We start from the raw sequence: 12,335 nt of genomic DNA, 5'->3' as shown, positions 1-12,335 counted from the left end.
ATATATACTGGTTGGTAATCCCTTGCCAGATGGGTAGTTTAGTTTGCAAATAATTTCTCCCACTCCGTGGGTTGCCTCTTCACTTTGTTGATTGTTTCCTTTGCTGTGCAGAGGCTTTTTAACTTGATGTGGGAACTGCCTTTAAATCCCAGTTCAGTCCCTCATTCATTAGCTGTGTGACTTTGGACACATTGTTAAGTCACAGTAAACCTTAATTTCCTAGTCTGTAAGATTCAGAAAATAGGTTGTTATGAGAGTGAAATAAGACTAAACGCTTCTAGCATGATGTTAGCTTATAGAAGTGCTCAGTAAATAGTAACTTTTGCTATTGTCAATATTACTGTCTACAAATAATATGCATTCTGATTCTGGTGTTGATTCTGATCTCTCCTAAATAGAACACTATCCTGTCTAGATCTTCTCTTTTGTAATTGTGGTTATGTGGTCTCTTCTAATTGTCTTTCTCTGTTTCACATAGGTAAGATTTGAAAATGTTGTCTCCTGGGTGGTGGATCTATACAATTATTTTAGATAATTTTCAAGCTGTCTGAAATTTTCCCAAGTTTAGAGCATAAATTTTTATCAGTTATGTTCTGTAATTCTAATTCTTGCAGTACCCGGTTTATTATTCTCTGATTTTTGTCAGTAAGGGAAAGCTAGAGTAAAACACTACTCCAAAAGAATATGACTCACTACCTCAAAGTTGTCACCTCTCAGTTATTTTTTAAGTTCCTGTTAGGCAACCACCCCATAGCAAAAGTATCCTGGGATTTTATTTTTTTATGACCACTATTTATGGGCTACTCAATATCATATTAACAATGAAGAGCTATGTAAATGTTAGCTATAGTAGTATTTAATGATTTTCTAAGTTATGGACAATAATCGGGGAAAATAATTTTTTTATAAATCATTATTGAGGTCCAAACTCCAATGAAATTTCAATAGTCTTGCTCACAGATAATATAGAAAAGAAGAACCTCCAAGATATGCATTCCATCTTCCCATCACTATGAGGATAATCTTTCTTTAATCATGCCTTCTACTACTCAAAAACATTCAGCTATATTGCATTGCCTTGGGATTACGCAAACTTGTTATTCTGGAACAGGTTTCACAACTTTTCCCAGTATTCCTTCCCAACCCCATTTCCTGCTACCCATTTTTCTCTTCCTTGTCCCACCCCATGTGAACCTTTCGATCCAACAAGATGCTGCAATGACTGTTCATAAATTACCCCATGCACATTCCTGCTTCCTTGCCCTTGATTAAGCCATTCCTCTCTACCCCGCAACTTTCCAACTCTAGGCCTTCTTCACAAGCAAGCTCACTGCATCTCTTGCCACAGAGATCACTCTTGCCCCTCACCTCTGAAATTACCAGCAGTCAGTACCACTCATTGGTAACTGATTTCTCAATCCTAGTAGATGACTGGTGTCCTCTCAAGGCATTCTCACTTTACAGTAATGATCGGTACCTTGCATGGAGCACCTACTGTGGGCTGGGGACTCTGCTGCGTGCTTTATGAACATCGGGCTTGATCCTCACAGCCACTCTATGTAGGAGGTTTCTCTTTTGTGGATGAGTAATTGAAGGCATAGAATGGATTTGTAAGTTGCCCAAGGTCACAGAGCTGATAAATGGCAGAGTTGAGGTTGACACCCAGGTCTGATTGACTTCAGGGCCCAACCTCTTAACCACCACATGAACTGTCTGCATTCTGTAGAAAAGGACCAAGAGGTCAGATGATGTGACCAAAGCTGATAAGTCACAGCCAGTCCTCCCACCCAGCTCAGTCTAAGTTCAGGCAGCTTTTTAATATGCTAGATATATGATCGCCCGTTACTGTGTTTAACTTTTATTTTGTGATTTAACCCAACGCACAGAGATGTCAGTTTAAGGTCTCTGAAGACATTGATTAGGTAACTGAGAGGTTGGGCATCAGACAAATGACCACCTGTGAGGGCATCAGCAACAGGGCTGATGATCTGTGTAGTAGCTCAGGGTGGGAGGTGATGGACTGATATGGGGTGCAGTTACCATCTCCTTAGCAAACCTGGGGAAATTTCGTGGACTTCCCTTTGAAAAGTGATCACCTAGGTATTTGAAAGACCCGATTTTGTTTGATTGTTTAAAGCAAAGGGCAGTCTTTGCCGTGAGTTTTTTGTTCAGCTAATACCAAGGTTACTCTGTCTAGACTCTGGAACTGGCCAGGGTAGAAGGCCAAGGACAGCCAGAGACTATTAAAGTCAAAAAACTGGAGTTCCAGAGAAAACATCAACATGTTCCTATTCTTTTCAGCACAAGACCAGATGCTCAGTGGCAGGTATATGTAGAAGGAAAGCAATGGCAATATAACAGTAATAAACATTTTACGTGCCTGCAGCTACAGTAACCGGAAAACCTAATGTAAATGGCTTGCAATGCCCCATGTGAGGTGTGCTATAGCTATGCCTTTCACATGTGTCTTGCATATGGCGCCCATAAGTACAGTATAAAAGATGGAAATACAATAAAATCTCTTCACTTCCACTTTTCTGGGGGATTGGTGTGGGGAAATGTTGCAAAGACTGGATACACGTAAATTGAGAGAAATTTGTAAATGACTTTGCATATAGTTAGTTGTAGTGTAGTAGCCTTGATAATAATCAGGTGTGGTGCTGGCACTGAATGGTAATAACACCTTGCATTATACAGTGTTTATGAACATGCATTAGAGCATCAGCGGCATCTCTCTTCCAGGTTCCCATATGTCTGTCCACTGGCTAAAGTTATGCTCATCTAATTCTGGGGTGTAGTACACAGCGGCTCACTGATGCCTCACACCTACCCTGCATTCTCTGATAACTTTGATCCGTAATAAAGGTAGCGTTTTAATCTCCATCTGCCTGACTCCTTTGCCTTTCTCAACTGGCTTAGAACTCAGGGAGAGGAGGGGTTCTATTGATTTGACTTTCCAAAACCCCAGATATGAAGACTAATGACAATGTATGGTAAGCACTTCATACAGTTCCTGGCACAATGGAGATCTGTTGTTAATTAAGAGTGATTTGTGGTGTAACAGACTTGCTTCTGCTTGTTTCTTCCTAAAGGTGGTGGTGCTAAGAGGACTTAGTAGTTCGGAAAAATCAAAGGCTCCAGGACCCTATAGAAACTGTTGGAAGGGGGCCAGCATTGCCATCATGGGCTAAGGACTGTCACTGAGAGCCACAGGAACTATGTAATTGGGAAGGTGGAGATTGTTGTGATGTTGACTTTTGGGAGAAAGCTCAAAACAGAGAGGGGATTCAAGTCAATTGCTGCCAATTCCCCATATCAGCATTTTCGAGTTCTCACTCTGCATCAGAATTATAAAGGGAGCAATTTAAAATATACCAATAACCTTGGGAGGCCAAGGTGGGCAGATCATGAGGTCAGGAGATCGAGACCATCCTAGCCAATGTGGTGAAACCCCGTCTCTACTAAAAATACAAAAACTAGCTAGGCATGGTGGCACGTGCCTGTCATCCCAGTTACTCAGGAGGCTGAGGCAGGAGAATTGCTTGAACCAGGGAGTCAGAGGTTGTAGCGAGCCAAGATCGTGCCCCTGCACTCCAGCCTGGCGACAGAGCAAGACTCTGTCTCAAAAAAAAAAATAATAAAAGATACCAATAACCAAAGGACAAAAATTTAAGTTAGAAAGAATCAGTTCGAGAGCTCCATTGCACATTATGGTGACTACAGTTAATCATTTATATAATATTGTATATTTATAATAATATATAATATATATAATAATTTGTATACTATTGTATATTTAAACGTTGCTAAGAGAGATTTGTTTGCACCAAAAAAATGACACGAGGTAATACATATGTTAAATAGCTTGATTTAGCCATTCCACAATGTGTACATATATCAAAACATCACGTTGTACACCATAAACATATGTAATTTTTACTTGTCAATTAAGAAACATAAATAATTAAAAAACAATACTGAAACTACATTCCTAGAGATTCTGATTTAACTGGGATGGGGCCAGGGCATCAACATTTTTGAAAGTTCCCCAGGTGAGGTCAATGTGTGGCCAGGTTGAGAACTATTGCCCTTAAACTGAGACATGGTCAGGGTACTGCCCAGTTTCTGGAACAGGATTGGCTTGTTTATAACCCGACTCTGCTACTTACTAACTCCCTGACTTCGAGAAAGATCATTAAGCTTGCTGTACTTCAGTTGCCTTATCTGTAAAGTTACGATGAAGATAGTACTTGCTTCCTAGGGTGGACATGAGGATTAAACGTGTATGAATATAGACAGCATTTAGGACCTGACACATGGTCAGACTCATGGTGTTTTGCTTTGTAACCTGGAAACTGTCACCAGAAGAGTCTGCACATACAAACCTTAAAGAAACCTCGTACATGTGTCTAATTTTTCTTCAGATAAAGGTTCTATGAACAGAATTTCTTATAATTTACTTAAAAACGAGTGATTACCAAAATCAATTTTATGAAAGGTGTTTGCTTTCCTAGGGAATATTCATAAATGAAGAATTGTGCTCATTCATTCACTCACTCGTCTATTTACTCACTTACTCAATATCATTCATTTGCCCCCTTGGTCTTTGGATAAGGGTCTAGGCTCTGTATCCAGATTGCCTGGGTTTAAATCTTGATCTACCACGTCCAGCTGTGTGACCTTGGAGGAGCGATTTAACCTCTCTGTGCTTCAGTTTCCTTATCGGTAAAACAGGGGGCATAAGAGTACCTCTCACATATGTTATCTGTGAGGCCTGAAGGAGTTGGCTTATACACGGTGCTTAGAATAGTATCTGACACATAGTGAGTGCTCACTACATACTGGTTATTATGATTATTTCTCTACTTCCCATCATACTTCCTCCATCACCCTAACTCCCTCCCCACCACACATACACACACACACACACACACACACACACACATGAATGTGAGCTCTGTGAGAGCAGGGATACTGTCAGTCCTGTCCAACACTGTATACCCAGAATCTAAAACTGTGCCAGGAGGATATAGGCAGTCAGAGAGTTTGGTCATTGAATTTATTCAGTCATCCACTCATGCCTTTTGCAAATATCTGAGTGCTTCTTATGTGCTAGGCACTTTGGTAGGCTGTCACGTGCGGTATGCTGTAAAGAGGCCGGGGTTCCAAAACTGCCCTGGCTTCATGCCTCCCAGCAATTGATTCCCCTCTCTTGGCCTCAGTTCCCTTACCTACAGAACAAGGGAATGGCCCACATGAGTTCCTGTGTCCCCTCCTCGGCCATCATTTTCCTGAAGACAGAGCTTGGCTCTCCATGGCGGTAGGAAAGCGATCCAATTCTTCAGTGAACCCTTGGCCTGCGAGTGTGGTGGCAAGGAGGCTGTTAGTCTAGCCGACAGTGTTTGGTGAGCTCATGCCACGGGGGAGTGCTTTTCTAGACCATGACTAGCAAAGCTTTGCTCTACACTTCAGGGATTTATTTAACCTTTCAGAACTTCAAGCCTCTCTGGAGGTTGAGAAACTGTTGTTTTTCTTCAATATGTGCTGCACTGGAGTGGTTCCAAGGCCCAGTAGGCGTTTGTCTTTATTTAATTATTTATCCAGAATGTTATGTTTTGGAATTGCCTTGGGAGTAGTCATGACCAACTGACAGAATCCTTAATGAAAACCTGTCAACACTTCCTCTATGAGGCTTCTTGAATAAGTTAAATATATATATATATGACCCCTACTTACTGAGTACTTCTAAGCCTCCCCAAGTTCCTTGTTTAGTTAACTTTGGTGGCATTAGCCCTCACACATTTGATGAAAAAAAAAATCAACCATAAATGCAAAAGGCAAAAAAGGAATAGAATTCATTCATTCCCTTCTTCTCCCAGATGTTGCCTTTATCTTAAAGAAGAAAAATACATTTGCCCCTGAGCCCCTAGATGTGAGGTCATCCCAGGACTTCTATCTCTGCCACAGTCAGGGAACAGAGTCACCCTAGACCTCTGAGCATCTGGCTATAGTCCACGCCTATTGGCCTATGTGGTCTCCACCGGTCTTGGAGCTTCCACTAGCTGACATGTGACCTTGAGCAAGTCATTTTCACTCTGGGCCAAAATATTTTCTTCTACAGCTAAGGAGATTGGCCCCTTTGAATTCTAACGTTTCAGCATCACACCTCTGACTCTCTTGAGACCAACATGACTCCAGATTATTCCTGCTTCGATCTTGGATTTGATCTTCCTGCCTTTGACCTAAAATAGGGGTGGACAGGTTTTTTGGTAAAAAATCCAGAGAGTAAACATTTCAGGTTTATGGTCATAGGGCCTCTGTTGCAATTACTTAACTCTGCCATTGCAGCAGAAAACAACCATAGACAACACATAAATGAATGACTGTGACTGTGTTCCAATACAATTTCATTTACAAAAACAGGCAACTGGCCTGCTCTCTGTAGTTTATCTACTTCTGACCTCCCTGACATCGCCATCCCCAACCACTGTACACGCAGGTCTGAGTGTATTCTGACCAGCCCTGCTGACTATACACTACCATAATGATCAAGTAATTTCAAGATAGTGATTATTTGTCCCCTTCCAATGCGTAATAGCCAAAATGTATTGGTTTTGTTTTGTTTACTTACCCATTTATCCACCCATCCTTTCTTCCATCCATTTCATTTACCATGCAATCATCTACCATAGCACAGACACCCCTGAGTTCCGGGAATACAGGAGGAAATGCTGTCCACATCTTGTGGGGAGCTCAGCTCGGTGCTGCTGGGGATTCTGGGTATCTTTGGAGAGAGATGTCCAAGGCCGGGTCAGGTTGCTATCCTGTTTCTTTTTCTCCATTTTCAATATTTTCCCAGGACCCTAAGAAACATCTGCATTCTAATTGTGTCTCTTGATTCAATTTGTAAGTATGGTCACTCCCTCTACCTCTCTCCCAGTTCTTTTAATCTGAGGAGGTATTTTTCTCCTTAGTTAAATGAGAGTTGATCATATTCTCCATCTGCCCAGGAGAATGTTGCGCAAAACAATAGTAAAGGACTTCTCCTAGACTCTGAATGGAAGTAGATTACCTTTGGAATACCACTGCCAACAAAGAGAACACCTCATTCTTAGAATTTCTATATACTCATATAGAATCCCAGCTGAGCCATCTGGACAAAGATGCCAAAATACTCAGGTTAGCTGAATAACTCCTTTAACAGGAAGATTTCACTAGCAAGAAAAGAAAAAGGAAAATCAATATTCCTTTGTCTAGGCTAGGAAAAGTGCTAAAGCTACTTAGGCCATTAAAGAGCAATGGCTACAAATAAAAACCTATATCTCCCATCATTAGTAGTAAAGTTGCTGTTGAGTTTTATTTCTCTCATCAGGAGACACACATAAATTTTCAAATATGGCAAGCATGGAAAGTACAGTGACTCCCAAATCTTGGGCACAGAAAATTCAGAATGTTCTCACTTGAAATTATAATAAAAATTTCCAGTGACATGTATTTTCTTATTTTTTAGGAGAAAGGATTCTTTGACTAATAACAGATGATAGCAGTGGTGATCACAATGATGATTTCATCCAGAAAATGGATTATTTGAAGGAGGACATAACGAATTTCAGACCACTGGAATTCCATTTATTACATAATGCAGAATTGAGTGAATTGAGTGAAGGAGTGGGCCCACCTGTTTCTCATTTTTTCTTTCATCTTTCCTTTCTCAAATGTTTATTGAGCCACTCATGATGTTTTAAGCACTGAACTAGATTCTAGAAATAAAATGACAGCAAAAACACCATCATTCTGCTTAAAATCCTTCAATGGCTGGCTCTTGCTTTTAGGCAGTTTAACACCATCTGTCCCCTGCCCACCTCTCCAGTTGCAACTGTCCCAACTTCTCCTCTCATTCTCAGTATCACAGTCATCTGGGCTTTTCACTGCCCCCCAACATGCCCCACATTCCTCTTCCCACAAGACATTTCACACGTGGTGTTTCCTATGTCAAACTTCCCTGTGTCAAACCCAGACTCACAACCTCAGAATACACCTGGCCATGCCTAACTCCTAGTCAACCTTAAGGTTACAGGTTAATTTTTTTTCTTCAGGGAGACCTTGCCTGACCCCATGGACTTGGTTTGATCACCTTTTTATGTACTTTCAGGTCACTCGTCACAACTTAATCCATTATCTGCACAGTTTCTGTAACGACTTGTTTAGTACCTCTTTTCTGCTTTGAATCATAAGCTTCATGAAGGCAGAGACTGGTTCACAACCATCCTACAGATCTCAACACCATGCTTAGCATGTGGTGGAGACAGCCCAGCACTCTGGCATGGGGAATGGGGACTCAAAGTGGATCCTGGGAAACCCTAAGGATAAATTTGATCCAGTTTCACAATTTTGCCTCTCATTAGTCTTGTAAAAGAAGAAGAGGATGATAATGATTACACATACAGACACGCGTGTGTGCATACATTTTTTCAGATAGACTTTATTTTTAAAAGTAGTTTTAGGTTCACAGCAAAACTGAGTGGAAAGTTCAGAGAGTTCCTGTATGCCTCTTGCCCGCAAAGCCCTGCCACCACACATGCAAACTTCTTCACTGTCAACATCTTGCACAATGTGATACATTTATTATGATCAACAGACCAACAATGGCACATTATTAACACTCAAAGTCCATAGTTTACATTAGGGCTCATTCTTGTACATCCTATGAGTACAAGTACATTTGTTAATACAAATGTGTAATGACATGTATCCATCATTATAGCACCCTACAGAGCAGAGGTCCCCAGTCCCCAGGCCGTCCATGGCCTGTTAGGAACTGGGTCGCACAGCAGGAGACCGGCAGCAGGTGAGCAAGCATCACCACCTGAGCTGCCCCTCCTGTCAGATCAGTGGCAGCATTCGATTCTCATAGGAGTGCAAACCCTATTGTGAATTGTGCACGTGAGGGATCTAGGCTGCATGCTCCTTATAAGAATCTAACTAATGCCTGATGATCTGAGTTGGAAGTTTTGTCCCAAAACCACCCCCCACACCCTGCCCATGGAAAAATTGTCTTCCACAGAACCAGTCCCTGGTGCCAAAAAGGTTGGGGACCACTCCTATAAAATAGCTTCACTGCCCTAAAAATCCTCTGTGCTCCACCTAGTCATCCCTTCCTTTCCTCCACCCCTATCAACCACTATCATTTTATTATCACCATAGTTATGCCTTTTCTCGAATGTCATGTAGTTGGAGTCCTACAGTCTGTACGTAGCCTTTTCTGATTGGCTTCTTTGACTTAGGAATATGCATTTTAGATTCCTCCCTATCTTTTCATGGCTTGATAGCTCTTGTCTTTTTAGCACCAAATAATATTTTATTGACTGGATGTACCACAGGTTATCCATTCACCTACTAAAGGACATCTTGGTTGATGTTAAGTTTTTGGCATTTATAAATATCCATGTGCAAGTTTTATGTGGATGTAAGTTTTCAACTCATTTGGGTAAATGCCAAAGCGCGCAATTGCTGGGTCAAATGCTAAGAGTATACTTAGTTTGGTAAGAAACTGCCGAACTGTCTCATAAAGGGGCTCTACCATTTTACACTCCCATCAGCAATGAATGGGAGTTCCAGTTGCTGTACATTCTCCCAGCATTTGGTGTCGTCAGTGTTTTGAATTTTGGTCATTCTGATAGAGGTGAAGTGGTATCTCACTGTTTTGATTTGCAATTCTCTAATAACATATGACGTTGAATATCTTTTTATATGCTTATTTGTCATCTGTACATCTTCTCTGGTGAGGTGTCTGTGTAGGTCTTTGGTCCATTTTTTTCACTGGGTTGCTCATTTTCTGAGTTTTAAGAGTTCATTGCATATTTTGGGTAACAGTCTTTTATCAGCTATGTCTTTTGCAAATATTTTCTCCCAGTCTGTGGCTTGTTATTTTTCATTTAAATTAGAAGTCTTTAACTTTTCCTGATTATAGTCTTATATTCTTTAGATTCTTAAGCCATCTTTGGTTTTCTCATTCCGGAGTTAGGAGAAGATTTCAGAGCCTTTCCCTACTCCCCACACCTGCCTATGTTTTGTGGCAGAGTTAACTTTCATAAGTTGTCAAGCCACAGGAAGCTTTATTTGTCTTTTACACCCAGAGGACCAAACTCTAGGCTGTTATTTTGTGCCAATAACACCTAAAGACAAGTTTCCAAAAATTTCTGAGACGATATATTGTAAGCAGCTTTCCCGTAACATACAGCTTTTAAACTGAATTTCTTCAGCTTCAGCAACAAAATAAAACTATACAACAACAAAAATAAAGTCTATTAAAGGGACACAAGAGATCTCACACATGCTATTTCTTACAAAAATAATATCTGAATTTATTAGGAAAACAACTATTGAATAATTAGGACAATATGCTAACTCAGGGTCCTCACCACCCAGCTGGGGCCCATTCTCTTTACTCAGTGTATGCAAAATCAGCCTCGCATTCCAACCAGGTTATGCATTTTGGAAATACTGACCTCCCAGTACAAACATTGTTTGTTTGTTTGTCTGTTTCCCTGTGGTTTTCTGTCCCCTGTCAGTCTGACCAAGCTCTCATTTCTGGGCCACAGTTTTACATAAGTATTTTGACTCCTTTTGACTTACCTGGCAGCCTTCCCCCCACACCATCCTGGTGTGAAAATGTTCAACCTCAGTGTCATTTTTTTTGCTGTCTATTTTCAAAGTTTGTTTTCACAGATTACATTCTAAACCCAATGGTCTGTATCTTTCTCGTATGAACTGCTTCAGAGTAGAATATGGTGAAATGAATGTTTTCTCTGGTGAAAACTTTTCTAAGTTTCTGTTTCCTTTTCTGTTAAATGGAAAAAGTACTAGTCTCTACCTTAGGGTTGTTATGAGGTTGAGTGAGATAATGCAGCATTATCAAGTGGCTGGTAGCAAGAGTTCTATAAATGATGGTGATAATAGTGACGATGATGAAGATAGGATCTTAAGTCCTGTTTATTTTAACTATATAGCAGATTCCTGACTGTGGTAGAGCGTTATTGCAATCTTCCTTAGTGCAGTGGGAGCTGCTACAGGCAGATAGTTGCTCATATGGGAACAGCTTATGCAAGCTAGGACTGTGCCAGGAGGACGCCTTGGATGCTTTTCTAGGTGAATCACATTTACAAAGGAACTTCTCACTTAGACTGCAGCAACACAGGTGACAAGAGAGTACAGTGCTTTGGGGTCAACGGAATCAAGCGTTTCAAATCAGAACTGCCTTAGAGAACCTGAGCTTATGACTTCACCATGTATTTCTATTGAAGGAGGCTTTATTTTCCTCCCATAGGACTCCTTTTGTTAACATTGTTTTCTGATTACAGTGGTAACAGATAGTCATTGTGGAGACCTTGGAAATTACAGAAAGAAAAAAAAATGGAAAATTAACATCACCCAAATTCTCATTACCCAGAGATAAACACTATTAAGGATTTTGATGACTTGACTTGTATATATATGTACATATATATGTTTGGAGAGAGAGAGAGAACGAGTGAGAGATTTTTTTCCTTCTCAGTTATTTGATCCCGCTAACAGAACCTGAATTTTTTTCAGGAGTTGGATCAAGATTCCTTGATCTCAGGGAAAGGTGGGGTTGGTACCTGATGGAGAGAGGTGGCCTTGTGTGTTAGTCCGTTCTAATGCAGCTATGAAGAAATACCCGAAACTGGGTAATTTATTTTAAAAAGAGGTTTCATTGACTCACAGTTCCACAGGGCTAGGGAGGCTTCAGGAAACTTGCAATCATGGTGGAAGGGGCAGCAAACACATCCTTCTTCACACAACGGCAGCACGGAGAAGCGCAGAGCTAAGGTGGGGGAAAATTCTCTTATAAGACCATCAGATCTCATAGAACTCACTCACTATTATGAGAACAGGATGAGGGAAACCACCCCCATGATTCAATTATCTACATCGGGTCCCTCCCATGACATGTGAGGATTATGGGACCTACAGTTCAAGATGAGATTTTGGTGGGGACACAGCCAAGCCATACTACTATGTGATCCAGATTTGGCCAATTCAGTGAAAAGGGAATTACAAGGATATTTTGACTCCTTTCAAAGGGGAAGGGGAAAAAGGAGAATATTTTATACTACCAAATGAATTTTTAAAAGCCTCTGAGGTACTTCTCATCAGGTAGCAGTTTCAAGGCTCTTTATACTTCAGGATGTCTGGAAGAGACTCATTATTTTTAAATGGAACTTTATTCTCTCCACGAACATGCCAGGTACAGCTCCTGTCTTCAGAAAGCTGAAACCCAGTAACAAAAGCTGACAGAATTCAAGGCAGAATGA

This window comes from Trachypithecus francoisi, unplaced genomic scaffold (genome assembly GCF_009764315.1).
Source record: "Trachypithecus francoisi isolate TF-2019V2 unplaced genomic scaffold, Tfra_2.0 Lachesis_group12, whole genome shotgun sequence".
Lineage (NCBI taxonomy): Eukaryota > Metazoa > Chordata > Mammalia > Primates > Cercopithecidae > Trachypithecus > Trachypithecus francoisi.
The sequence above is the reverse complement of the archived record's forward strand: the minus strand, read 5'-3'. Positions refer to the sequence as shown.